The sequence below is a fragment of the Sciurus vulgaris genome (assembly GCF_902686455.1).
Source record: "Sciurus vulgaris genome assembly, chromosome: 2".
NCBI lineage: Eukaryota > Metazoa > Chordata > Mammalia > Rodentia > Sciuridae > Sciurus > Sciurus vulgaris.
The window spans coordinates 180,488,600-180,515,972 of NC_136462.1; the positions used below are offsets into that span (position 1 = coordinate 180,488,600).

General features: G+C 38.5%; 1 long non-coding RNA gene and 1 pseudogene across 2 annotated transcripts in view; one reads left to right on the plus strand and one right to left on the minus strand.

The window, feature by feature from the left end:
- The window catches only part of LOC306654612, a 62,017-nt gene that overhangs the window by 8,568 nt on the left and 26,076 nt on the right, over positions 1–27,373 (plus strand). The gene's annotated exons all lie outside the window — the stretch shown is intronic.
- LOC306653248 (dnaJ homolog subfamily C member 2-like) lies at positions 14,014–15,643 on the minus strand (annotated as a pseudogene). Its single transcript has one exon. The product of its transcript is annotated as a dnaJ homolog subfamily C member 2-like (transcript).

The following is a 27,373-nucleotide window of genomic DNA, read 5'->3' on the forward strand; positions in this document are numbered from 1 at the left end:
AGTGACAGATTCTTCTGTTAATACAGAGCTTGCAAGTAACTATTTGGTGACTCACTCTTAAATATGAAGGGAGAGCAAAGGAGTACCAGATACTTAATATATACCTTCACCAAGAAAAATAACATCAAATAGAAATGGCAAAGAAAAAAGAAACTCAAGGAGACAGACAAGCATCTATTTTAGACAATAAGCATCCTCTGAGAGATAGTAGAAAATAATGCATCCATAAGGCAAAGGCAAGATGCTCCAGAAAGAAACAGAATAAGTAATAGCTCTGGGAAATTACAAATGTAGTAGCAAAGATAAATAATTCATACGTCTTAATATATAAATTTGAGAAAATCTCTCAGAAAATAGAACAAAAGAACAGAAATAGAAAATGAGAAGATAACGAGAGGGTCAATCCATAAGGTCCAACATTAAATTAATCAGAGTTCTAGAAACTGGGAAGAAATGGAGGGAAGGAAATTATTAAAGAAACAGTTACCAGGCTGGGGATATAGCTCAGTTGGTAGAGTGCTTGCCTTGTAAGCACAAGGCCCTGGGTTCAATCCCCAGCACCGGAAAAAAAAAAAAAAAAGAAACAGCTAAGAACATGTCTGACAACTGAAGAACATGAGTTTCCAGACTATCACAGCCTGCTGAGTACCCATAACAATGAAGGAAAAAAGGCAACAACAAATACTACGATACATCATTATAAAATGGTAAAACACAAGGGATAAAGAGAAGATTTAAAAATCTTGGTGGTTAGAGGGAAGGAAGGATCAGGGAAAAGCAAATCGATTAACTGAAAAAAATAGTGGTTAATAGTAGTTGCATATTTCCACCAGTAATACTGGTGGCTAGAAGATAATGAAGCAATGCTTTCCAAAATTGAGGGAAAATTATTTTCAACACAGAACTCTGCTAAGCTATGAGGGATGAATAAAGATCTTTTCAGGCATGCAGTGATCAAAAATGTGCCTCCCTCACATGCACATAACTTCTCTCCAGAAACTACTAAAGGATGTGATCTACTAAAATAAGGTTTTAAAAGATGTAGGTTTTAGGGAACAGATCAGTGTAGGAAAGAAGCAAAAGGAAGTTCCAACATAACTAGCAAGGGACAGATGGAGTGCTCCAGGGGACAGGGAGGGAGGGGTTTCCAGTGAACCTGATAGAATACCTGTCATATTTGTGTTGAAAATAGTTTAGGCATTTTTATTTCTGTTGGAAAATCGGGAAGAATTAGTGATAATGACATATGAAATTTGGCAAACAAAAAACTGAGGCAGTTATTCATTTCAGGAACAAAAACAATTATATAAGAAAGGAAATGTAATCATAATAATGACTAATTGAGCCAGAAGTAAACCATACTGGTAAAGTCATCACAAAATTAACAGGAAACATTGATTTAATTAAAAATATTATTATATAACAATATTGGGTGACTATGGGGGAGGGACTGTAAGGTATTGATTGAATCCTTATCTTTTATATTAGGTCTTATTTAACATTTGTAAATCAATAGAGCAATATGAATGTTTTTATTGGGTAAATGTTCATAAAAATTGAAGAAAGTGAAAGTGGAGTGTGTTTCAGGTTTGGTGGAGATCACTGCTTTTGTTCCTCTCTTTTAAATTTTGTGCACACATTTTTGTGGGTTAGGTTGTATGGATATAGGTATGATAAATGTATTCCCGCTATTTTTTGTTATGAACCTGATAGTGATAGTGCCATGAGCCTTTTCTTTTCTTGTCTTCTCTTTCCTTTCCTTCCTTCCTCTCCGCCTCCTCTTCCTCCTCCTCCTTCTCCTCCTCCTCCTCCTCCTCTTCCCTATTTTAACCATGTGACTTTTTAAAGTATTTACAACAGACCTGGGATGTAGCTCAGTGGTAGAGAGGTTACCTAGCATATGAAAGGCCATGGGTTCACTCCCCAGTACTGCCAAAAAAAAAAAAAAAAAAAAAAAAAAAAAAAAAGATATGTACAAGAAAGAGAAGAATATCATAAGTATCCGTCAGACCTATAATAAAAAAAAATGATATATATTTCCTTTAAAGAGAGATTGAGGCAGAATATTAGAAATTTACAAATACAGATATGCAAGAACAATAAAACCATAATTATGCCTTCTTCTTTTTTTTAGAAATCTCATTTAGTTTGGGGTGTCACAGGTGCTGCCATCCCCCTAAAATGAGAAAAACAAAATATAATGCTAGAGTGCTGCTGTTTTCTCAGTTTTAATCATTCTTATTGACTGAATGGGGCGGCAGGTGAAGGGTTGGAGAGAGAATTAAATAAATGTCATGGATAGTCTGAAATTTCAGTGAGATGTTTTCCTCAAGGTAGTGTCATGAGATGGTCTTACATTTGAAATTACAATCAATTTAGGTGTAGGTTCCTTTCTACCTCTATTGACTCTGTGACCTTTGCTGTATTGTCTCTGGTCTTCCCATTTCTTCTGTTTACACCAGGAGCTAAATTGCCATTACTAATGTCCAAAAAGAACTCCTATATGCTAAATCCCTCTCAATAGGAAATATGCCACAATGCACTTAATTAGGGATGATTGTTTCCTCTATTAAACTACAAGAACTTTAAAAATACCAATTATATCTTTGCCTCTGAAAATTCCCACATATCATAGTATTATTCCTGCTGTCCGTTTCTCACAGGCACCAAGTAAATGTTTCCAGAGATTTACTGATTGGTATTTTGAGGAGAGTGTTTGCCATTAAATTTTCTCCTTTTGGAAACAATACTAAGTTCTATATGCTCCAGAAAAATTATGTTTTCATTGTTAAATTGATGATTAAAGTTGGAACTAAACAATAAAAAACAAAAGTCTATTTTATCTCAAAGAGAAAATGTCTTAATGATTTGTATTTTTATAGAAAGATTTTTATTTAAAGTATAGGTAGTAAATTTGGAGCATAAAGTGCCCCTCAGATTTGGAAAACTTGATTCTTATTCTTACTTTTATCCATGTTATTATGAAATTTGCAGTAGAATTTGTGATCCATCTAAATAAGATTATAGCATGGAAGGTTGAAGCCTGCTCAGGGGGACATAAGAGATTTTGTGATTTTGATAAATGTGAACAGTGTAAAACAATGTGTTCAACAAGACCTAAAATGTTAGAACTGCAGATCACCCTTGGAAATTTAAAATACACTTTACTACAATAAAAATGCCCTCTATAAAGGGAGTCTTAAATTTAAAAAACTTATTTTAGTCATTTAATGTTTTAGAACACTACAATTTATCAACTGAGGCGATATTACTATAGCTAATATTTATCAAGTGCTTCCTTTTTAAACATCTTGCTAAGCTCTTTAATACATTCATCATCTTATTTTCCTATCATAATCAACCCCATAAATAAGGCATTATAATTATCTCTGCATTACAAATAGAAAAATGGGCTCAAAAAGATTAAGTAATGTCATACTCCAGATGTAATTTGAGTAGCTAATAGATACTACACCTTATTTAAAATATGACTTTTCTCTTCTTCTCCCCCTTCCCCTCCTCCCTCTCTCTCTTCTCCCCCTCCCCCTTCTCCTCCTTCTCCTTCCCTTCTCCTTCTTCTTTTTTGCAGTGTGAGAAATTAAAACCAGGGCTTCATGTGTGCCAGACAAGCACTCTACCACTGAGCCTCATCCCTAGCCCTTGTTTCTTTTCACTGCAGCTATAACACCAGTTATTTCTCTGAAAAAAAAAAAAAAGTTTGGTTTGGTTCTGCTACCATTTTAGCTACATTTCCCATCTTTGTTTTTAAAAATCTATTGTGTAGATACAAATTATATGACTTTCTCAAATTGTTGATAAAACTATTGAAGTGGTATGGCCAAGTGTGGCCCATTAATATAGGTCTTTGTCTAGGTTCTTAGACATCCCATCAACAACTATGCAGGCAACTACAAATTCATTTCATTTTACTTCTCAAGTGGCACCCATTTCTGTTTTGTAGCTCTGTTGTTACCATGGGAGACCGTCAAATATGAACCTGAAATCAGGATACATCCTATGAAAGGAGGATGTACTTCATCTATTTACCAGTCAAATTCATAAAGGAAATTTAAGTCATTTGATATGGCTTGTTTTAGTTAACTCATACCCATTTCTCTATTTCATGTTTCTCCAAGTATTTCCAAACCATGGTTTAAATTTAGAATATTGCACAAAATCTAAGTCACTAACTGGACTATTGTTTCCAGAAATCACTATTTTCTTAAATGTAAAACTTTGGATCATCTTTAGTTATCTCTAGACTCTATCTCTTTGGTTTTTTACAGATTCCTGGAAATAAACCCAAAATTTCACTAGTAACATCTTTACCCTGGGATAAAATTCTAAACTATAAAAAGTAGGTGGGTACCTTTGAAATGACCAATGGCTCTTTTACTATCTTATTTCATAAATTGTGTTTCAATTTCTCTGTAATGGAGTTGTACTCACTCCAGTTTAAGATTGTTCTTGGTAGAGGCTTGAGACTTCTGGCTATTTTTATTCTTCCATATGTATAATTGATACCGCCATTTACCGGTGACGAGTTCTGCTCCTTCTAATGTTGAAGATTGAACACTAGAGAAGCACGCCAAGGCAAGCATGTTAAGCAGGTTTTATTTAAAGCTAATAATACAGACTTCTCCCGGCAGGGAGAAGGGGGCCATGGCTGATGTTCAAAAGTCCCAAGAAGTGAGCGCACCCTACATCTTTTATAGGTTAAATTCTCTTTTGTTCTCCAGTTCTCTCCTCCCCTTATCTCTCTTTCCTGCCTACGTGACTAGGCCTGGTTTTGCATTAAGTGCAAAGCCATGGGCAGGGGGAGGGCCAAGGTGATTCAGGCAGGCAAGGGCCCAGGGGGCATTAATTAGCAGTTCCTGGCTTGCAGTCCTTGATAAAGGCAGGTAAATTTGGTAATCAATGGGTTCCGGAGATCCTTGACATTCCATTCATTCCAGGGGCAGTTTCCAACTTCCAGAGGCAGATGATTTTATGGCCTCCATTTCCTCGATTTGACCCGATCCCCTATTTCTACACTAACTACCTGTTCCCAATTCTGGCTTCATAATCACTTCTTATCTGCTTTATCTCCAGCTTCCTCTAAGTATTTCTTCACAGGTTCCTACTTTCCCAACATATAGTATTACTTGTATTAGATAACTCTTCTAAACAAAAGATACTTTGAATTGCCTTCTTCTTTTAGAGAAATCTTCCCTTTTCCTTTCCCAAGGTCCCTGTTACCCATATAACCTCCGAAGGAAATAGTCTTTTTCTCTGCCAATTTTTGCTACTTTATTTATACATTCTTTATATTATTTGCCATGCTGTCTTTAACATCGTAGTTATCCATATTCATTTTCTGTTTACTAGAGTCCAAGTCCCTTGGGGACAAGAACCAGTCATACACATAATTGTATACTCCATTTAGTTTGGTGTCTTGCTTAGAGGAAATAGTTAATGAATGTTTGTTGAGTGAATAAATGGTCACATGAATAAATGGAGTCCTATCTCTAGTGGTGTGTTGGAACCTGCACTTCCTGGCTTCTGAGTGCTGATGGTTAAATTCTCAGGAAATTTTGCTAGCGGACTGTTCAACTACTGAAAACTGACCTTGGTAGAAATATTTGAGCCATTGTTTTGTTTTACAATAAAACAGAAGTAGCTCCCCCACCCAGACAATTTATCATTAAACAGTCGCCAGCATACCACTCTAATACTAGAAAATTGTGTATAACTTTGGTATTAAAATTAAACCCAACATTAAAAAAATGAGAAGACTTTCTATGTCATGTATTCTAAATTCAACATTTTACAGACAAATGAAGCAGTTTGCTCATGTCATGCATGTAGGTAGTGGTAAAGCAGGGACTAGATTCCAGCTCTTAAATTTTCTAGTCATTCCTACTTTTTATACCACCACCTTGTCTTAATTTTATGTTGTTTTATCATTGCTCTGTTCCTTGGTATTGCTCCAAAGAAGGCCATAAGTATTTTTCCAACCATAGTAATTATTAGGGGGTGTGAGTGAACAGAACACAACTTTCTCTAACCTTTTTTTTTCTTTGTAGACTAATAAAACTAAATGCAGTTGTTTATAAATGAACACAGTTGTTTCTGACGAAAGGCAGACCTTATTCCAGAGCGTTACATGCTAAAAAAGTTTTGCCTTGAATATTTATCAGTTTTAAAAAACACATATTTAATAGTTTTATTGAATAAATGGAGAATGCATTTCATACAAATGCTGTATGTGAAACTTAGGAATAGGTTTGTGACTTTATGGCATGTTCCCGAAGAGTGAGAATTCCAAGCAAAAAGAATATTGTCTCTTCAATATTGTCTCTGCCCAGTAAAACTTTTCTTGAGGGTCTTCCCCATCTCCTAAAATTCTAACCATTAGTTGAATTATCTGGGATCAAGGTTTTTGTTAACATGCACAAATTTTACACAAAAAGGAATACCCAAAATAACATTATCACAACCTTAAAGGAATAAAGTAGGACAAGTTCCTCTTAATTTTGGAAGAATAGGTGTGATTGAGACCCAAAAGAGTGTGGAAATTTCCAGGACAGGTAGGACAAGTCTATCTGTGGTAATTTGTCATAACTTATAAGCAGTGACAACTAGAGGATGGCATGAAAACATCAGTCATGATCAATAGATTAATTGGAGACTTTGGTGAAATCTTGAAATAGGATTAACTTCTGACAGTAAAATTAGTAAGAAACAACCTATACTGCTCAGACCTGGCTTGGATTATCATGTATAGAAATTCACAGATAAAAAGGAACACTTTCATGGGAAAGAATAGCAACTAGAAATCAACATTTAATAAATATTATCAGGTATTAATTAAGTACAGGATAGTTTTCTTGACACTGGGGTATGTTAATGGACAAAATAAAAGATGACTACCTTTAGAGAACATACATTTTACAAGGTTAGACAGACAATAAGCATAATAACTACTGAATAAGCTTTTTAGGAGATGAAAATTGTTCTCAATAAAAAGAAAAGATAGAATGGGTGAAGGCAATCATGTCAGGAACTTCAGGAAAAGTTGAAGGATAGAAGCTCATTAGCTTAGAAAAAGAGAAGACCAAATGATGGTGGTAGGCAGCAGATCTTAGAATTGTCTTAAACTATCTGGAAGCCAGATCAGAAAAGTTTTGAGACCTATGCTATGTTGGCTCTGTAAGGCCCCCCAAAAAGGAAACCCCAACTCTGTCCCATGGATGGACGGCAACCCCAATCAACCACAGGAGGCGTCACTTGATGCAAACCGCAAGAGGTGTTTATTCCAGCGCGCTGGGACCCAACTCCAGGAGTCGAGTCCCTAGCAGAAAATCTTGTAGGTTTATAAAGGCAGAAACCACACATCGGGAGGAGTCACACATGAAAGGGGGAAAAGGGGGGACAAAGCTGCCGGGAAATTTCAAAGGGGGGTCTGGGTTTGCTGATAACATACAACATGTTTCACAATGTTTTACAATAGGGCGTAGATTCTGGTCAATAGTTTCTGGTAATCATTCTGTTTGATCACTATCTGGCTATCTGGCTCAATTTACCCTTTTATTCTCTGGGGCTGTTTCTTGGAACAGCTTTAAGGGCTTTGTTCCCATTCCTGGGAGGGTGACCTTAGGGAGTTGAGATGACTGGGAGGGTGACCTTAGGGAGTTAAGATAACTGGGAGGGTGACCTCAGACATCTTAAAAAAATGTCCATTCTTTCAGCTCCAAGAACAGAAGTGCTGGGTAAATGTTTTCAAAGAATCCAGACTGAATATTTCCCCATAATCTGAACAGTACAAGGATGAAATGGGGGGCTGGAGTTGTGGCTCAGTGGTAGAGCGCTTGCCTGGCATGTGTGAGGCCCTGGGTTCAATCCTCAGCACTGCATATAAATAAATAAATAAAATAAAAGATCCATTGACAACTAAGAAATATTTTTTTAAACAAAGGATGGAACAGGCTACCCTAATTGGGAATATATTCTTCATCAGTTGGTATTTCAGAGGCCACACGTTTGACAAGAATATTGAACTTGGAATTCCTATAGGATAATTATGTTAAATGATCTTTAAGATCTCTTTCAACTTGGGACTCTCTGATTCTGCAACATTTTTGGTTTGTTTGTTAGTTATTTTGCTCAGAAGAAGCTGTCATGCAAAAATACCCCACTTTATCATTCCTTTCACCAATTGGTCCTGAGTCTTTGTCTGAAAAGTGAAAGTACGATGAAAGATTCAGACCAACAGGATCTCCTTTTTCACTTGATTGAAGTTTTGTGCAATTAAGAATCAGAGGGGAAATGCGGAGGGGAAAAAAATGAAGAAGAATTCAATACTCCAGTAACCTTACATTTTCAGGTGAATCTATGTTCTTCAAATTCTGACTCTGCTACTCAATTATACAAAAACAGGAACTTTATTTTTTTAACCCCTAAACCATTCCCCTCTCTTTCCCTATCAAAGGTAAGAGGCCTTCATTCTCACTTTCTAGTATTTCCCCTAATACCTCTTTCCCTTTTGCTGCCAATTCAAGTATTCAAAGAGATATTTTAGGATAAACCACTGTTCCAGTTTACAGGGATTACAAACTTTCATTTGATCCCAAGCACAGTCTCTGGCCTGTTGCTTATTCAGAATTTTCTAAATGGAAATGTACACTGTTTTTCTTGTTTAAAGTAATAACGGCTCATAAATAATGAAATAATACACTGAAATAAAAAATGAAAGTTCTCCAGAATTTCATTATATATATACAAATACACACTTTTTTATTTTGTATGAAACTGGCATAATAAGTTATACTAATAAATTGTCACTTATGTTAATACCAAAAGATCTATCTTATTATTTATAAGAATTGCATAATAAAAGGAGGCCAGAAAGTTGGGGAAAACAGGCATGTAACACCTAACAGTTGATTGCTTTGACAAGAGTACACATTATGTAGTGTAGTTACCTAATTCTCTTTTTTTGTGATATTAATAGTTACTGGTACTCATTGCCTACATTCATTGATTCATTAGGGGGTACAAACTGGTGGTTATCTAACCCTTTCTTTTTTATTTATTTTCTAAAATACGTCTATAAAACAATATTTCTTTTATCTGCTATTTGCTCATCCAAAGCTAGAATTTATAAAGGGAAGGTAGGATAAATGCTTAATTCTTTCTCTTTATTTGCCAATTTTTAAGATAATTAACTCCCTATGATCATCCAAATGTGACCAACTAGGTTTTTTAAAAAGTATTTCATTGCTAGAGGCATCTTAATACCTTATTTAAATTATACTAGAGAGCTACAGTAACAAAACCAGTGTGGCATGGGTATAAAAACAGGCACACGGAGTCAGGTATGATGGTACATACCTGTAATCCAGCGACAGGAGGCTGAGGAAGGAAGATCACAAATTTGAGACCAGCCTCAGAAACCTAGCAAGACCCTCGGCAACTTCATGAGACCCTATCTTGAAAGAAAAAACAAGCTGGGTACAGTGGTGTATGCCTGTAATTCCAGCAACTCATGAAACTGAGGCAAGAAGATTGCAAATTTAAGGCCAGCCTCAGCAACTCAGTGAGGCCTTTAGCAACTTAACAAGATCCTGTCTCAAAATAAAAAACAAAAAGGACTAGGGGCTGAGGATGTAGCTCAGTGATAAAGAACCTGTCTAGCATGTGTGAGGCCCTGGAATCAATCTCCCACACCACCAAAACAAACAAACTAAAACAAAGGACTAGAGCGCCCCCTGGGTTCAATTCTCAGTATAAACGAACAAAAATCAGACACATAGATTAATGGAATAGAGGAGAAGAGAGGAGGACAAATCCATATAATATAGTCATCTGATCCTTGACAGAGGCACCAAAAACTTACACTGGAGAAAAGACAGGCATTTTAACAAATACTGCTGGGAAAATTGGATATCCATATGTAGAAGAATGAAACTGGATCCCTATCTCTCAATCTGCACAAAAATCAACTCAAAATGGATAAAAGACCTAGGAACTAGATGAGGAACTTTGCAACTATCAGAAGCAAATGTAATATCAATACTTCCAACGTATAGCCACAGGCAACAAATCCCTCAATAGGACTCCCGAAGCTCAGGAAATAACATGAAGAATCAACATATTGCCAGTTGGGGTGGTGCATACCTGTAATCCCTGTGGCTCAGTAGACGGAGACCAGAGGATCACAAGTTCAAAGCCAGCCTCAGCAACTTAGTGAGGCTCTAAGCAACTTAACGAGATCTTGTCTCTAAATAAAATATATTTTAAAAGGGCTGGGGATGTGGCTCAGGGGTTGAGTGTCCCTGGGTTCAATTCCCAGTACCAAAAAAAAAAAAAAAGAATCAACAAATGGGATGACATCAAATTTAAAAACTTCTACACAGCTAAGGAGACAACTAAAAGTGTGAAGAGAAAGCCTACAGAATAGGAGGAGAACGTCTGCCAGCTAGTCTTCCAATAGACGATTAATATCCAGAATATATAAAGAACTCAACCACCAAAAAACAAATAACCCAATCAATAAGTGGACAAATGAACTAAACAGACCCTTCTCAAAATACAAATGGCCAATGAACATGAACAAAATGTTCACTACTTTTAGTAATCAGAGGAATGCAAATAAAAACTACACTGAGATTTCATCTCATTCCAGTTAGAATGGCAGTCATCAAGAATAGAAATATAATAAATACTGGTGAAGATGTGGGGGAAAGGAACTGCTATGCACTGTGGGATTGTAAATTAGTACCACTACAATAGAAGTCAGCATGAAGGTTCCTCAAAAAACTAGGAATGGAATTACCATGGACCCAGTTATTCCATTCCTTGATATTTATCAAAAAGAATTAAAGTCAGCATACTATAGGGATAGCCAAATTATGGAACCAGCCTAGGTGTCCATCAACAGATGAATGGATAAAGAAAATGTGGTATATGTACAAAACGGAATTTTACTCAGCCATAAAGAACAGAATTATGTCATTTGCATATGAATGGACCATGAGAGCATTATGTTTAGTGAAATAAGCCAGATTCAGAGAGTAAAGGGTCATATATTTTTCTCTCCCATATGTGGAAGCTAGAGAGAAAAAAGAACAAAAGGGAAGGAGTTAGGGAAAATGGAAGGGAGACCTCTAGAGTAGAAGTGACCAGGAGAAGAGGAAAGGGGAAGTACTAGGGAAAGAAATTGATTAAAATTATGTAATGTGCATGTACAAATATGTAACAATGAAATCCACTATTATGTACGGTTATAGTGCACCTATTAAAAATCTTTAAAAATTAGAATAAAATAAAATTTAAAATTTTGTTATGAGGTCAAGGATTTAAGCATACTTGAGGGATTTTAATCCATTGCCATTATTATTTCTATCAATACTCCAGTTGTCCCAGTTGAAGAAGTTCATTGAGAACTTCTTTATGCAGTTTCCAGAGTTTTTGTTTGTTTGTTTGGGGTTTTTGTGGTTTGTTTGTTTGTTTTTGTACCAGAGATTGAACCCAGGGACACTGAGTCACATCCCAAGCCCTTTTTTGTGTTTTAGAGACAGGGTCTCACTGAGTTGCTTAAGGCCTCACTGAGTTGCTGAGGCTGGCTTTGAAGATGTGACCCTCCTGCCTCAGCCTCCAGGGCCACTGGGAATATAGGCGTGTGCCCCTGCACTAGCCCCACAGTTTGTTGTTGTTTTGTTTTGTTTTTTACATGATCCTAGAAGCATCTGATTGCATCCTTTTTGGACGGTGTGACCAAAGGTTATAGGTTCATCTCCTACTTTTTCTGTCCCAGATCTATAAACAGTTCCTGTGCTGACTCACTTTTTGTGGAATTTTTGCTGTGCTTACTTTTTTTTTTTTTTCTTTTCATGGTCCAGGAAATTGAATGTAGGGGCACTCTACTACTGAGCTATATCTGTGTCCCACCCCATTTTTTATTTTTCTTAAGAAAAGGTTGTCAAGGCTAGCCTCAAACTTGTGATCTTCCAACCTCGGCTACCTGAGTCTCCGGGATAACAGACATGCACTACTATACCGGACAAATTTTTCATTTTTAAGTTATATTTTATGATGGCTAAGAGCACATCTTGGTATGGTTTTTAACAGAAATGCAGAATGAAAATCCCCAAGGTAATGTGGGCTGGGAAAAGAGAATGAAAAAGAAGACCATGCACTGACAGCCTTTATCTCCCAAGACAAATGTTTTCCAGATGCTGGCTGCAGACAGGGAAGAGGTGTTTTATCACCTCTAGAGTAAATCCTCTCCAGACACTGCCTGCAGACACCGACCCAAAAAAGCTCAAGTGCCTAAGAGTGCCTAAGAAAACTGATGTGCTCACTAGACCACCCCTCAAAATAACCTGTATAAACTCAGCTCCTTTCTTCATTCAGTGGCTCTCTTTCCACCAGAAAGGTGGGTCCAATGGCACCATTTCATCCCTGCATCCCCTGTTCTGTTGTGAAATTGTTCCTGAATAAACAGCTGAGATGACTGGTGAGGTTTGCATCCTGCCTGGCCTTCAAGTGTTAACGGTTTTATCTGTCTGAATTTTGTGTGACCTGGGTTGAGGCTGCTTTCTTCTAATATTTGCTCTTGTTAAATGCCTCCATGTAAGACCACTTTCTATGTAAAAATTTTGACTTGAAGGTTCTAAAAGCCTGTAAATATGATCTTCAAACTTATCTGAGGTTAACAAATACTTGAGAAAGACCTTTTTATGCAGAGCAAGGCTAAAGCAGACATATGTCCTTGTTATTTTTCTATGATGATGGAAAACTCTAGTTTATTTTTTCACCAAAGGTTCAAGTTCTTCCTGGGCATCTGAAGAACTTCCTGCCTCATTGGCTGTCCCTGTATATCTATCCAAACACCAGATTCTTGATTAGTTAATAATGTCCTCCACTTCCCTATCTATTCAATTTGTGTTTCTCCTCCAGTTTTAGGTACCTGGGTATTTTCTGACTCTGAACAAAGTCAGACAGACGGGCAGAAATATCCTGAACTTTTACTTTCTTAAGAGCATAATGTGCATTTAAAATAATGTTTATGGTGTTTTAGGGGCTTTCTAGCAGAGGGTTTCAGAAAATCTAAATGGAAATGCTACTGGAAACAGAATGCCAAACATTTCTGTATTTATTAAACTCTTTTCTTTTCTCATCTCCTCACAGTCCATGGGGAGAAAACGTATAATGAAGATGTGAGGGCCTCTCCAGTCAACATAGACTTACTTGGAGTCTAAAAAGTCAAAACAGTGTAGCATAACTTTCCTCGTTAAGATTCTGCTTAATTTTTGAGAATTTTGTTAACATTTGGTTTTGTTTAATTTTACCCTTTTTCTCCTAAATGTGCATTATACGGGCTCTAATGGCTTCTTAAACATCAAACAGCTCTTGGAAGTAAAAATGTGATGAATTGAGTGTGAATGAAGCAAACAAGGATTAAATTTTCATTGAAATACATATGGACTTAATAATTAGCAGGAAAGCTCTTCATAATAAAATAATTTAATTAGGGTATTGTTTGAGAAAGGGGAAACATCACTGGATTGTACTCACTCAGATTTTAACTTTTCTCTGAAACAATGATGTCACAGCCAGATAATAATATCCAAACAGGAGGTGAAAAATGCTGGCACAGTTTCTGCTGTGCAGTAAGCAATTAAGTAGTTTTTGCTCAATCTCTGTTCCCACATGTTTCACACACCGCTAAGCCTACATCTGGGGAAGAGACTTCTTTTACACATGCCCTCAGGAGTTCGCCGTGTTTAGTAGAGGAGTCGATGTGCATAGAAATAGAAACAATGGCTGTTCAGGGTCTAACACAGAAAAGAAGGGGTTAGTACATAGTGTGTACAGGAATCTAGAAAGGCAGCAGGGATGGCGGTTCGGGCTGCGGCCTAAAGGAAGAGCTGCTTGCCTGGTGGACTGTGGTGGCAGAGGGAGCAACACACGTGGAGACTCAGAGCCAGAGGACAGCTTGGGATTTTTTTTTTTTTTTTTTTAGTATTTTAGTATTTTCAGTTTTATTATAAAAATGCACACAATAAAGATTGTCATTATGTCATTTCTTGACTGTACTTGCATTTAACACTTGCTCTTGAGCAGCTTTCTTTGCTTTTACCATCTCGACGAGTTCCTTATATCGTTTCATGCAGTCCTTCTTTGTTCTGCCAGGAACTGCTTCTGCTATTTTTTCCCATCTCTCAGGTGTATTTACTGGGTATGTTTTCAAAGCTTGTTCCAAAAGCTTCTGTTCTTCTGTCGTCCAAGGGGTAAAATCTGTGCATGGACCTTCAAATCGTTCTGAAGGTGTTGCATTATCTGCTTAAGGTACCACTCCATGTTCTTTCTTAAATTTATCAAAAGCTTTTTTGTTTATGTCATCTTTTTGATGAGGGTCAAGTTTCTGGAGACTCTTTGCTTTACCAATAACATCTTTGGCAGTTCTTTTCATGCCAGAAGAGGAATGTATGTTCATATAATTAGCAATAACTTCCCATCTTGAATTTGTCCCAGCAGGGAAGAGATTCACAGCTTTAATTAGCAATTGCAGATCATCTTCTGACCAATTTTTACTGCTACTTCCACCTCCACCAGTTGATTTCTCTGCATTCTTCGATGCTTGTCGCATACGAGCCTCAGCTTCCTCGTTTTCTTTTTCTAATTTGTTCATTTATTTCTTCTATCTGTTTTTCCAGAGCAGCCTTTCCTACTTCTTTTGTAGATGATGTGAGTGTTTCATTCAAGCACTGTAAGCTTGCTAGTTCAAGACGATCACAAAGTTTTTCCACTTCTTCCATCATTTTTCTTCTTGTTCCTTCCGTTTTGCTTCTGCTTTTGCTTTCTTTTCTGCTTCTTTCTTGGCTTTTTCTTCTTCCTTAAATTTTTTTATCCTTGGATCACAGCTATAAGCATTGTCAACTAATGTTCTTATTCTGTTCATTTCTTCTTTTTTTCTTTGTGCCCTTATTGCTCTGTTCTGTTTTTCAATCCATCTTCTCTCATCACGACATTCTGCTTTTTCTTTTTCTTCTTCATCTAAATATGAAAATTCTCTCCAAGAATCAAAATTATACCAGAAAGAATAAAATGCATCTACATCTTCAAATGATGAATTCATATCACCGAGTTTAGGGATTTTTTTTTATTTGACCACCTGGAATTCCTTTCAAACACTGGGGAAAACACTTCAAAGAAATTATCCTTTGCTTCACTTTTAGAAGGAACTGAGTTATCAAAAGTAGGATCTACACTGTTAAATGTTCGTCTTTTCACTGGATCAGATAACATTTCATAAGCTTTAGTTATACAAGTGAAGTAATCATTGTCTCCTTCTTTTATTGGTTCACCTGCTGCTTTCCGTTTGTCTGGGTGATGTTTTAAGACCATTGCTTTATGAGCTGCTTTGATCTGTCTCTGTGTAGCTTTGTATCTTACATGGCCAAGTCCAAGAACTGCATAATGATCTTGGTTCTTCCAGTCTTTTGGATCGAGTGTTTTCAGCATGGGAAACTCTTCCAACTGCAATTCCTCATCTTCTGATTCCTCTGATAACTCTTTCTTATCCTCCAGTTCCAGAGGTCAGAGCGTGGGTGCTGGCGGTGCCCTGGCCGTCCGCGGCGCTCGGCAGGAGCAGCATGATGGCGCTAAGGCTAGCCCCCCCGCGCAGCGGCTCACGTCCCCTCCAGCTCTACCTCCACGTCCGAGCCTCGCGCCTAGGCTCTACGACGCCCAGGAACCGGCGCATGGACACGAGCAGTAAGCACTTCCGGGATGGGTCTTTCGTGGTGTGGAGGCCCATCCCACCCCCACCCATCCGCGCCGACGTGTGCCACAGCTTGGGATTTTTAAGGAAGTTCCTTTCACGTGGGATGCCACCGTACAGGAGAGGAGGACGCATTAAAGATGGGGCGGAAGGGCCTATTGGAGTCCCAGCTAAGGAGGGCTCTGGGGCTTTGTCCTGAAAGGTCGGTGTTGTGACTGTCATCACAGTGTCTCAGCACTTACTTTACATAGATATATCGTAAGATTGAAGCATAATTTACATACGATAAAATGCACCCATTTCAAGTACATGTCTTGGTGACACTTTTTTTTTTTTTCTTTTTTTGGTACTGGGAATACTGGGAATTGAACCCAGGGGCATTTAACCACTGAATCACATCCCCAGTCCCCCCATTTTTAATTTATTTTGAAACAGGGTTTCGCTCAAGTTGCTTAGGGCCTCTCTAAGTTCCTGAGGCTGGCTTTGAACTTGTGATCTTCCTGCCTTAGCTACCTGAGTCACTGGGATTACCTGATGACACTTATTAATGGACATCTGAGTCATTCTCAATTTCTGACTTTTATAAAGCTACTATGGACATTTGTGTACTAGTCTGTATCAACATTGACTGTAACGTGTGTTGTAGCTAATAAATCTGGGAAGAGCCTACCACCCCACCACCACTAGCCAAAAAATAGAGTGTGTGGCTGGCAGTGAGGGGAGGGTAGTAGGAAGCTTTGCCTCAAACCTAGACAAAGGGTTCCTCACTCCCCTGGCAAAAGTAGTTGGCCTTAGGAGCAGTCATGTGACCCAAGAAGATTAAGAAAGAAATATTTTCCACTTGGGTTGCTAGAATGGGCTGTGTAAGCCTGACGCTGCTGTACCTTTCTACCCTGGTTGCCTAAGGAAGCCCTTCTGGGGTGGAGAAACAAGAACCACGCAGAGGAAAAACAGAGTGGAGAGAGAGAATGAGACCCCCTGCCTCCTCCAGGAAGTAGACTCAAACTTGACCACATCCACGCTGAGATCAAACTTGACCACATCCACGCTGAGATGGAACTGGGACTCTGAGGAGCCCGTGAAGAAGAAACTGGAGGATGGAGGAGAGGACATAGTGGAGACAGCTGAAAGTCACGCATCACATTCTCAGGGTCCTGACTTCCGAGGGACAGCCCTTTCTTAACTCTGAGATTAGACAAGGGCGCTGCCAGGCTGAGGCCCTGACAAAGGATGAAACTGGCCCTTCACCTATGGAGAGAGACCACAAAGACAGAATGGTTTCCCTTGCCACTTTTGTCTCCACCTACCCTTAGTTGAGCTCAAGAGATACACACTGATGTCTGCCTGTTACTACACCAGTGCGATAGAGTCTGAGGGTACAAAGGCGAATAACTCAGTCTGTCCTTCCAGGACCTCACACATGAATGGAGGAGGGGTACCTCCCGCAGCCTGGCTTCTCGTAGGCATTGGGAACTTGTATTAGTCTTCTAGGGCTGCCATCACAATGTAGCACAGACCAGGTATCTTAAACAATGGAACTATTTTCTCATAGTGTTGAGGCCAGAAGTCTAAAATCAAGTTGTCTGGAGGTTTGGTTTCTTCTAAGGCCTCACTCCTTGGCTTGCAAATGGCTATGTTCCCCCTGTATCTTCCTCTGTAGGTGTCTGTGTCTACATTTTTTTTTTTTCTTAAGACAGCAGTCAGATTGAAGTAGGGCTCACCCTAATGGTCTCATTTTAGCTTAATTACCCCTTTAAAGACCCTACCTCCAAATACTGTTAAAGATACAAGGTTAGGACCTTGGCATATGAATTTGGGGGGCACAATTCAGATCAAAACAGAAACCACTAAAGGATTTTAAGTAGGGAAGTGCATGAATAGATTCTATACCTCAGAAATATTACTGGTAATAATATGAAGGAGGGACTGAAGGAGGCCAAGACAAGAGACCTGAAGCCCTTACTCAAGGTTTTTGGAATAATCCAGGCAAGATATTGTTGGAAAACAGTCTATCTCCTGTCACATCACAATCAACACAGAAGACTTTTGTGACTGTAAATGAGACAAACATCATTACCCTATGTACATGGATGATTACACAAATGGTGTGACTCTACTTTGTGTACAACCAGAGAAATGAAGTTGTACCCCATTTGTGTACAATGAATCAAAGTAATAAAAAAGAAAAAAAGCATAAGGTTTTCTCTCAGGCAAGCAATCAATTCCGAAGCATGGGATATCAGTTGTATGTCCTCTTATTCAATTCAGTTCTGATGCTATCGATGTGGAGACAGCATTTGATCCCACAGGTTGAGGGTAAGGACTCAGTTTCAAGAGTACCCTCCAAACCCCCAGGCAAACTTATACACATCTAAATGGTACTTGGGAGCCCTAGGCTGTTTTATCTTTGGTTCTGACTAGTTAGCTATAAATGGGGATCCTACAAATCCCTCCTAGAGTTCCATTAATTTGCTTGAGCAGCGCAAAGAATTCAAGGAAATATTTAGGTTTACTAGTATATTTTAAAGAATGTTATAAAGGATACAGATGAAGACATGGCTAGTGACGGTATGGGAGAAGGTGCATAGAGCTTCTATGATGTCTCTAAGCATGCCACTTTCCAAGAACTTCCACGTGTTCAGCTCTATGGAAGTGCTGTAAACCCTGTCCTTTTGGAATTTTACAGACATTTCATTACATAGGCATGATTGCTAATAGACTGAATGGGGAAACCCAGCAAAGCCTATCTATTCAGATTATTTATGGCCGCTCTGTGTCGTGAATAATCTGAATAGTCCAGAGGATGACAAAAGAGCCCTTTGAAATGAGGAGGATCTTATAACCTACTATCAGACAAGTTAGATGAGAGAATTTCATTATGACCAACTAAAGGCAGAAAGGTGGGAGATTAGAGTTTCTGTCACTCTAAGCTGGAAAAGAAATTCTAGCTTCTACATCCTGTCTTTTAAAGGAACTTGCAAACTAAAACCATGGACAAAAACCTGTGTGTGTGTGTGTGTGTGTGTGTGTGTGTGTGTGTGTGTGTGAAACTCAGTTTCCTGGTGTATAAAATTGGGATGAAAATATTATTTATCTCACAAGTTTTTTGAAGGAATAAAATGAGATTATTCATGAAAAGTGTTTTTAAAAGCTGTACACTTGTTATGTATTGTACTTGGTATTCCCAAAAGATACTTTTAAGTCTTTAGGTGGGCCTAAAAGGCAGATATTCTTTACAGAGCATACTAGTGGCTACGATTCATTCAGTTGCCTACTGTGAGCCCTGGCTGTGAGTGCTTGAGTACCCGTTTCTTCTAGAAGGGGATCCCCAGATCACAGGAGTTGATAGAGTAGTAATTACATGAATACATGAGAAGAACAAGACTCCTTTCTGGACTATTTGAATCTGATTACCAGGAAAGGGAAGAAAAAAAAAAGAGGCTTGATTTCAGTAAATGCTAGAATTTGGGGGCATGTTTAATTAATTTCATTAAAACAAGGAGAAGAAAACAAAAAGACAAAAGCACTGAAAAAAAGTAATGAGAGAAAGCCATAAGAGGTAATATGAAAACAAAAGGCAAAATCAGGAAAGAGACTAGAAAAGTGAAAACAAAAGCTTTCCCCAAATGTTTCTTATTCCAAATTGTATTCAAGTCTCATTCTTAAGTACAAGAACCTCAAGGGAGAGGAGAAAAGCTCTTCTTTTTAATATAATTTAGGTTTATGCCTGGTCAGCGTTAACTCATTATTCCTAATATTGTTGTTTGCAAGAAATGATTCCAGGAAATTTGAACTTGAGGCTGTCATTACACATAATAATTCATATTTTTATGAATTATATACCTCATTCAGATCCCTCAGATGTGGTATTGCCAAGGAAATGACTTTTAAACTGAAACCTGAAGAATGAGTAAGAGTCCTGAAAACAATGAGGAAGAATAGTCCAGGCAGAGGAAATGACATGTTTATAGCCTTGAGTCAGGAACGAGTTCAGTTGTGGAGTTCATCAAAGCAGATTCATGTGGTTCATTAAAGCAGCTCATAAGTCAATGTAGGCAAAATTCAGTAAAAAGATCCTTCTCTTGCCTCTCATATCCTCATAGTTCATCCTAGTTTCTAAATGTCTTAGATATGGTGAAGGCTGAAGCAATTGCCAGTTCAAATAGCTACCCATGAGGCCAGGCCTAACTTCTAAGGGGTGAGGGCAAAGAGATTTAGGGGCAATAAACTGAACTTCAGGATCTAGTATATGTCTTCAGAGGTGGACTGCCTAAACTGCAATTGTCTGGATTTTTTTTTTTTTTTTAACACACCACCATTGTTTTTTACTATGCAAATTATTCTGGAGATTTGGTGACCTGATTCCTGTGCCCCCTACTTCTGTGTCCCCTACTGCCATCATCACCTCTGTGGCAAATTCCAGGTCAGACACCTTAGAGCCAATTTAGACTCTTCTGTCATTTGTCAAAAACACTAAGTTCTTACTAAAGAAAGAAATTGAAGAAGACCTTACAAGATGGAATGATCTCCCTTGTTCTTGGATAGGCAGAATTAATATTGTTAAAATGGCCATACAACCAAAAGCATTATACAGATTTAATGCAATTCCAATTAAAATCCCAATGACATTCATCATAGAAATAGAAAAAGCAATTATGAAATTCATTTGGAAAAATAAGAGACCCAGAATAGCCAAAGCAATCCTTAGCAAGAAGAGTGAAGCAGGAAGCATCACAATACCAGAACTTAAACTATACTGCAGAGCTGTAGTAACAAAAATAGCATGGTATTGGCACTAAAATAGACATGAGGACCAATGGTACAGAATAGAGGACACAGAGACAAACCCACATAAATATAGTTATCTCACACTAGACAAAGGGGCACAAAAAACATACATTGGAGAAAAGATAGCCTCTTCAACAAATGGTGCTGGGAAAACTGGAAATCCATATGCAGCAAAATGAAATTGAATTCCTATCTCTCACCCTGCACAAAACTCAACTCAAAGTAGATCAAGGACCTAGGAATTAGACCAGGGACCCTGAGTCCAATAGAAGAAAAAGCAGGCCTAAATCTTCATTATGTTGGTTTAGGACCTGATTTCCTTAACATAACACCTAAAGCACAAGAAGTAAAATCAAGAATCAATAAATGGGTTGGATTCAAACTAAAAAGCTTCTCCTCAGCAAAGGAAACAATCAATAACGTGAAGAGAGAGCCTACAGAATGGGAGAAAATCTTTACCACACACGCATCAGATAGAGCACTAAGCTCCAGGATATATAAAGAACTCAAAAAACTTAACACCAAAAAACCAAATAACCCAATCAATAAATGGGCTAAGGAACTGAGCAGACACTTCACAGAAGAAACACAATTGATCAACAGATATGAAAAAATATTCAACAGCTCTAGCAATTAGAGAAATGCAAATCAAAACTACTCTAAGATTTCATCTCACTCCAGGCAGAATGGCAATTATCAAGAACACAAGCAATAATAAGTGTTGGTGAGGATGTGGGGAAAACATACACTCATTCATTGCTGGTGGGAATGCAAATTGGTGCAACCACTCTGGAAAGCTGAATGGAGATTCCTTAGAAAATTTGGAATCGAACCACCATTTGTCCCAGCTAGCCCACTCCTCGGTCTATACCCAAAGGACTTAAAATCAGCACAGTGATGCAGCCACATCAATGTTTATAGCAGCTCAATTCACAATAGCTAAACTGTGGAACCAATCTAGAGGCCCTTCAACAGATTAATGGATAAAGAAACTGTGGTATATATACCTAACTGAATATTACTCAGTCTTAAAGAAGAATGAAATTATGGCATTTGCAGGTAAATGGATGGAGTTGGAGAATATCATGCTAAGCAAAGTAAGCCAAGAGTCCTTGCCTTGTAGAGTCAACATATTCACAAAAGGATGGTAAAGGTTCAACTGAAAATATATTAAGTCAGAGTAAGACAGGAAAAAAATTTACACAGCAAATTAGATAAGTTCCTAGGATGCCTTGAGCTAAATTATTCCATCTGAAATTAGGCTGGGAAACTAGTGGGCAACAAGTTATTCATCACTGGTATAGCATAGGGTAGTAAAGGAAAATAGGTTGGAGAAGTGAAGACCTATCATGGAAAGCCTTGAATATCAGCATAATGGGTTTTAAACACAATTTAAAATTCCCATTTCAGTGTCTCTTGAACCTCAACTATTAAGAAACCATTTTGAAACCTGTCTGAGAATAAGTGCAAACTACTTGTCCCTTGCCTGTTGTACAGCCTGATCATTTGCTCATACCCTCTCAGTCATTTTCAAAGGTAACTTTACAAGTTTTTCTATGAGTGACTTGTCATAGCAACTAGGATGCACAGAGATACAATATTTAGATGTTCTTATTGTCTCTTCCACAGAAGTATTTGGACAACTATATCAGATAAAACAAAATACCTGCAGTTCAACTGTCTTAACTTAGACAGACTAAACTACTTACCACCCATACACAAATCTGTATAATTTGGGGAAAGAAGGTCATTTTAGCCCTACAAAAGAGGTTGTGGTAGAGAGAATAGAACTTTACCACTTATTTCTAATTTTGTTGGCCAAAACTGCATGAGTGCATGCGTCAGAGGAACTCAGCATGATTGTCCCAGAACGTGACAGCAGGGCTGCACTTCATCATTCTGGGCCACTCACATCTGGGAATTCCCACTGGAAAAGTGTCTTTGTGCCATCTGCCTTCTTTCTCACAGACATCTGCTCTGGAGGGAACATGTGGCTGGAGTGAAGTTTCTGAGCAAGTGGGGAAGGCCTTGAAACAGAACACATCAAAGTATGGACATAGTCCTTTCATCTGATGTATTGGAGTCTAAAGATTTAAACTTTGTCCTTTCTGGAAGCTGGCAGCAGTTTTCCCCCCTTATAGAAAAGTTGGAGCTCTTTAAAGGAATGTAAGGGATATAGAAATTCTGCCCCCCCCCCCCCATCTCTCTCTCTCTCTCTCTCTCTCTCTCTCTCTCTTTTTCGGTACTGAGGAATGAACTCAGGGGCCCTTAACCACTGAGCCACACCCCTAGCTCCTTTTTTATATTTTATTTAGAAACAGAGTCTTGCTGAGTTGCTTAGGCATCACTAAATTGCTGAGGCTGGCTTTGAACTCATGATCCTTCTGCTTCAGCCTCCTGAGGGAATTATAGGTGTGTGCCACTGCACCAGGCTAGAAATTCTCTTTGACAAACATCTGAGCAAACAGCTGGTCTTCCAGGTCAGGCTGGCATTTGTCCACTGTTCTTGTGCCTCCTCTGAGGAAACTCTGAGCTATGGACAGCTTCCTCCTTCTTCCTGTAGCCAAGTCAAAGCCAAGTCAAGGATAACAACAGTCCCATAACAAAAGACCAATAGAAATCTTGTTGTTGTTGTTTTTTTCCTTGCTTTCTAAGCTGTCTTGTCTTTCCCTCCTCAGACATGCTGAAATCTGACTACTTGAGGATTATGTGTAATGGGGAAATTGGGATCTTCTGCTTTTAAACCCTTTAAGAAATGTACTGGAGACAACTAGTTGCTCCTTACTATTACACAAAGAAAGCTGTCTCTGGAAGGGTATGCTGAGTTAATGGATATATTCATCATATTTGAAGAATAGCTTATTTGTCTCATACTCATCCTTACATAAAAAAGTCCAAATTAAGGAAGAATATTCTCGTATGTATCAATGGACAATATCACTGCTAAATTATCAAAAAGATGACCTTAGGAGTATTGTTTGACTAGAAAAACTTTTCAAATGTGTGAGAAAAATCTTTCCCCAAGATTCTCTGATTTATATATTCAGGATTCTCTATCACAAAATTCTTCACATCACAGTGAATATAATTCAAATTTCTCAGCACTGCATATCTGACCCTTTTCTCTTTCTCCAACCTCAACAGCCTTCTGTCCCACATCTGCCCAATCCTCCAGTCACATGGAACCCCTGTGGAAAGAGCTGTGCCATCTCTGCCTCTGGGCCTTTATTTGTGCTGCTGCCCCTGTCTGGGAAACCCTTCTCCCTGGTCTATTAAGCTGTGTCTCCCACTCTCTGCAAGCTCCTGGAAGGCAGGGACTGACTATGTTGTCTACCATCCTGATAACTAGCTCAAGGCAGCCTTTCTAGTGAATGAAAAAAATCACTTAAAAATATCCTTAATTAATAACCGCCAACAGTCTAGTCATTTGGTTGTCATGCACTAATGCAACTGAATGGAAGAGAAACCATCTTTCCAGAAGCCAGAGAAGTTTCTTTTCAGTAGCAGGTGTTCTTGGGTTTTGATACGTTTATCATTGACTTTATTTAATTTGTAGAGTTTCCTGAAAAATTTCAACCAACGATTATATTTTAAAAGAAATCTATTAAATAGTATCATTTAGCACCAACAACACTCACTAATCAACCTGAGATCTGCTCTTTTCTGGATGTTATAATTATGTGACACTTTCTTTTAAGAATGAGCATCAAACATGTCCTCATTTCCATAAAGAAGATAGGTACACTTTTGTGCATTTGGTGTTCTGTAAGCCTCTTGTATTTGATTTTTCATTTCATTCTTCAGGTTTGGGAAATTTTCTGATATTATTTCCTTGAATAGGTTGATCATTCCTTTGGTTTGTTTCTCTGTGCCTTCCTCAATCCCAAAAATTCTTAAATTTGGTCTTTTCATGATGTCCCATAGTTCTTGGAGATTCTGTTCATGATTTCTTACCATCTTCTCTTTTTGGGCAACTTTATTTTCAAGATTAAATATTTTGTCTTCATTGTTTGAGGTTCTGTCTTCCAAGTGGTCTAGTCTTTTGGTGATGCTTTCCATTGAGTTTTTTATTTGGTTTATTGTTTCCTTCATTTCAAGGATTTCCGTTTGGCTTTTTTTTTTTTTTATAATATCTTTCTCTTTGTTGAAATGATCTTTTGCTTCCTGCAGGTGCTCTTTCAGCTTATTGGTATTATCATTCATTGTCTGCATTTGCTCTCTTATCTCATGCTTTGCTTCACAAATCATCGTAATCATGTATAATCTGAAGTCCTTTTCTGACATTTCTTCTAACATACTGTCATTGGATTCTATTACTATAGAATCTAGATTTGTTTGGATCATTTTCTTCCCTTGTTTTTTCATGTTGTTCATGTATCTTCCCCTCTAGCAGTGCAGATCTGGGGTATTGCAGATTTCCCCCTATAGGCTTAGAGTGGCCCTACCGGTTTCCAAAACCCTTTCTTTAAGGGGAGATCAATATATAATTATATAATATATAATAATAGCAGTGCCCAATTCAGACAGTATGCAATCCTAGACCAAATAGCCCCTATGAGGACAATAACAAAATTGTCATAATAAACAGAATGAGTTCAAATATTATCTTCAGTAAAACAAACAAATTTGCAATAAGGTCTGCAGTTTCAAATGGAGGACAAAGAGGATGCAGAGGGATGTAGAATGTGGCTGTTAATGGGATAAGAAAAGAATATACAGAAGTTCTAGATAATAGAAAGGGTGAGAGTGTAATCAAAAGAAATTGGATGTTAGCATGCAACAAAGGGAGAAAGAGACTCTGAGGGAACAGATAAACAAAAGGAAAAGAGAGCAAGAAAAGTAAAGAAATAAAAACTTAAATTTTTTCAATAAGGAGAAAGAAGAAAATCTACAGTATAACAGTCATATAGTAATGAAACCTCCCAGAGTTCAGTAGCCTGATGCATGAGAGGTACCTGACAATGAGCTTCAAGCCTCCAGCAGGCATCTCAGGATAGGTTTTGCCCCACCTAAAGATCGGAGCTATGGCTTCCAGGATTATCCAAGATGGCTGCTCTGGCTTCGAAATGTGTTGGCAAATGGGGAGCTGCAGCTCAGGGTGTGGCCGTGGTCAGCTGGAGGTCCTGGAGGCGGGATGCGGTTGGTCAGGCAGGGGTCCTGGAGGTCAGGTGTGTTTGGTGTGGTTGTGGGATCCTGGAGGCCGGTTGCAATCAGTCAGTCTGGGGTCCCGGTGATAGGGGCAGTCAGTTGGTCTGGGGGTTCTGGTGGCAGGGAGCAGTCAGTCGATGTGAGGGCCCCAGAGGCAGGGAGTGATCGGTTGGGCTGAGGGATCCTGGAGATGGAGCTCAGTCAGTCCGGCCAGGGGTCCTACGGGGCCTGGTTGTTGTCTCAAAATGGCGGCAGCCACGTGTAATCAAACCTGTAGGTACTGTCACAGTGAACTTCCAGGCAACAGCAGGCAGCTGGTGCTCCATTGGTGGTCGGCAATCAGTTTGCTGACTGTTGTCGGACGGTCGGGAGGTGACCCTCGTGCATTGGGTGATGGATAGGTGTAAGGCAGGCGATGGACAGGCGAGAGGCAGCCAAATGGCGGATGATAGGCGCGGACAGTGAGCAATCAAGAAACAGATATCCTTTGCTTGTAACCGGAGTTATGAGCGACAAGGAATGCAACCTCCCTCTAGTCCGCCATCTTGGATCTGACCATAGGTATACTTTTTATCAATGCTATAAAGGAAAATCAATCAAGAGTGTACATATACTGCTGGCAGACTATTAGGAATATTATTACACATGTTCAGGACTATCCACAATGGGTATCTTGGTCTGTATGCAGAGACCAGTGGCCCATTCACTGCCAATGGGCTTGTGGAACATGCCCATGTGAAAGAGAAAGCACAGATTAGAGCTTTATAAAGAAATTCAGTGAATGTTTAAGACCACCTGTGGTAAGTAGCATTAGGACTTCATTAACTGTCATTGAGACTGACTGGGTAATCAATCATAAAAGTTATTAATTTCTTGAACCCACAAGTATAGCTTTATTTTGGGAACACATATGAGCTAGTGCCAATTTCATTTTTAAATTTATTCAAAAATATTCACCAAGTACCCATAGTAAATTGGAATCTCTGAATAGGACAGAGGCCTGGAAATGTAAATATTTTACACATTTGCATGATGGGAAATTTTAGACCTAAACAAGAGTAGAACAGTAGAATGAATCTTTCTACTGTTTCAGACCTTTTCTGTAGGTCCATATAACTTCTTTGTGAATCTGAACCTAAAAGAGAAACAGTCCACCAACAAGTAGATATTTTTGGGACTTGTGTTTTTAAGATTCCACTGTCTCATCTGTATTCATTCTTTCAATCAAATCTCAATAGTTATGCCAATGTAGTATCATTTAAGTTCACAAAGAAGACAGATAAAGCCCCCACCCCCAGCCATGGGGATATTATTAGCTATTTTTCATCAAAAAGAAAGGAGAAAATGACCCCTAGTAGGTAATTGTTAACATACCAAGTCCCCAACAAAAAGGAGAACTAAAAACACCCTCTTAGGTCATGTCCCTGTACTACTGATCTTACATGGATAAATATGCCTAACGAAGACGGTGCTGGCACGTTTCTCTCCAGGCCTGCCCCCTGCCCTGTCTCTCAGAGTATGGACTTCTTCTTTCTCTCAATGAATTCAATCTCTACCTCCTTTGATTTCTCCTTAAATTCCATTCTGTGACTACATCCCAGCCTGATTGGACCTCCTCAGGACACTTGTCCTGGTGAAATGACCACATATACTTTTAGTATATAAAGA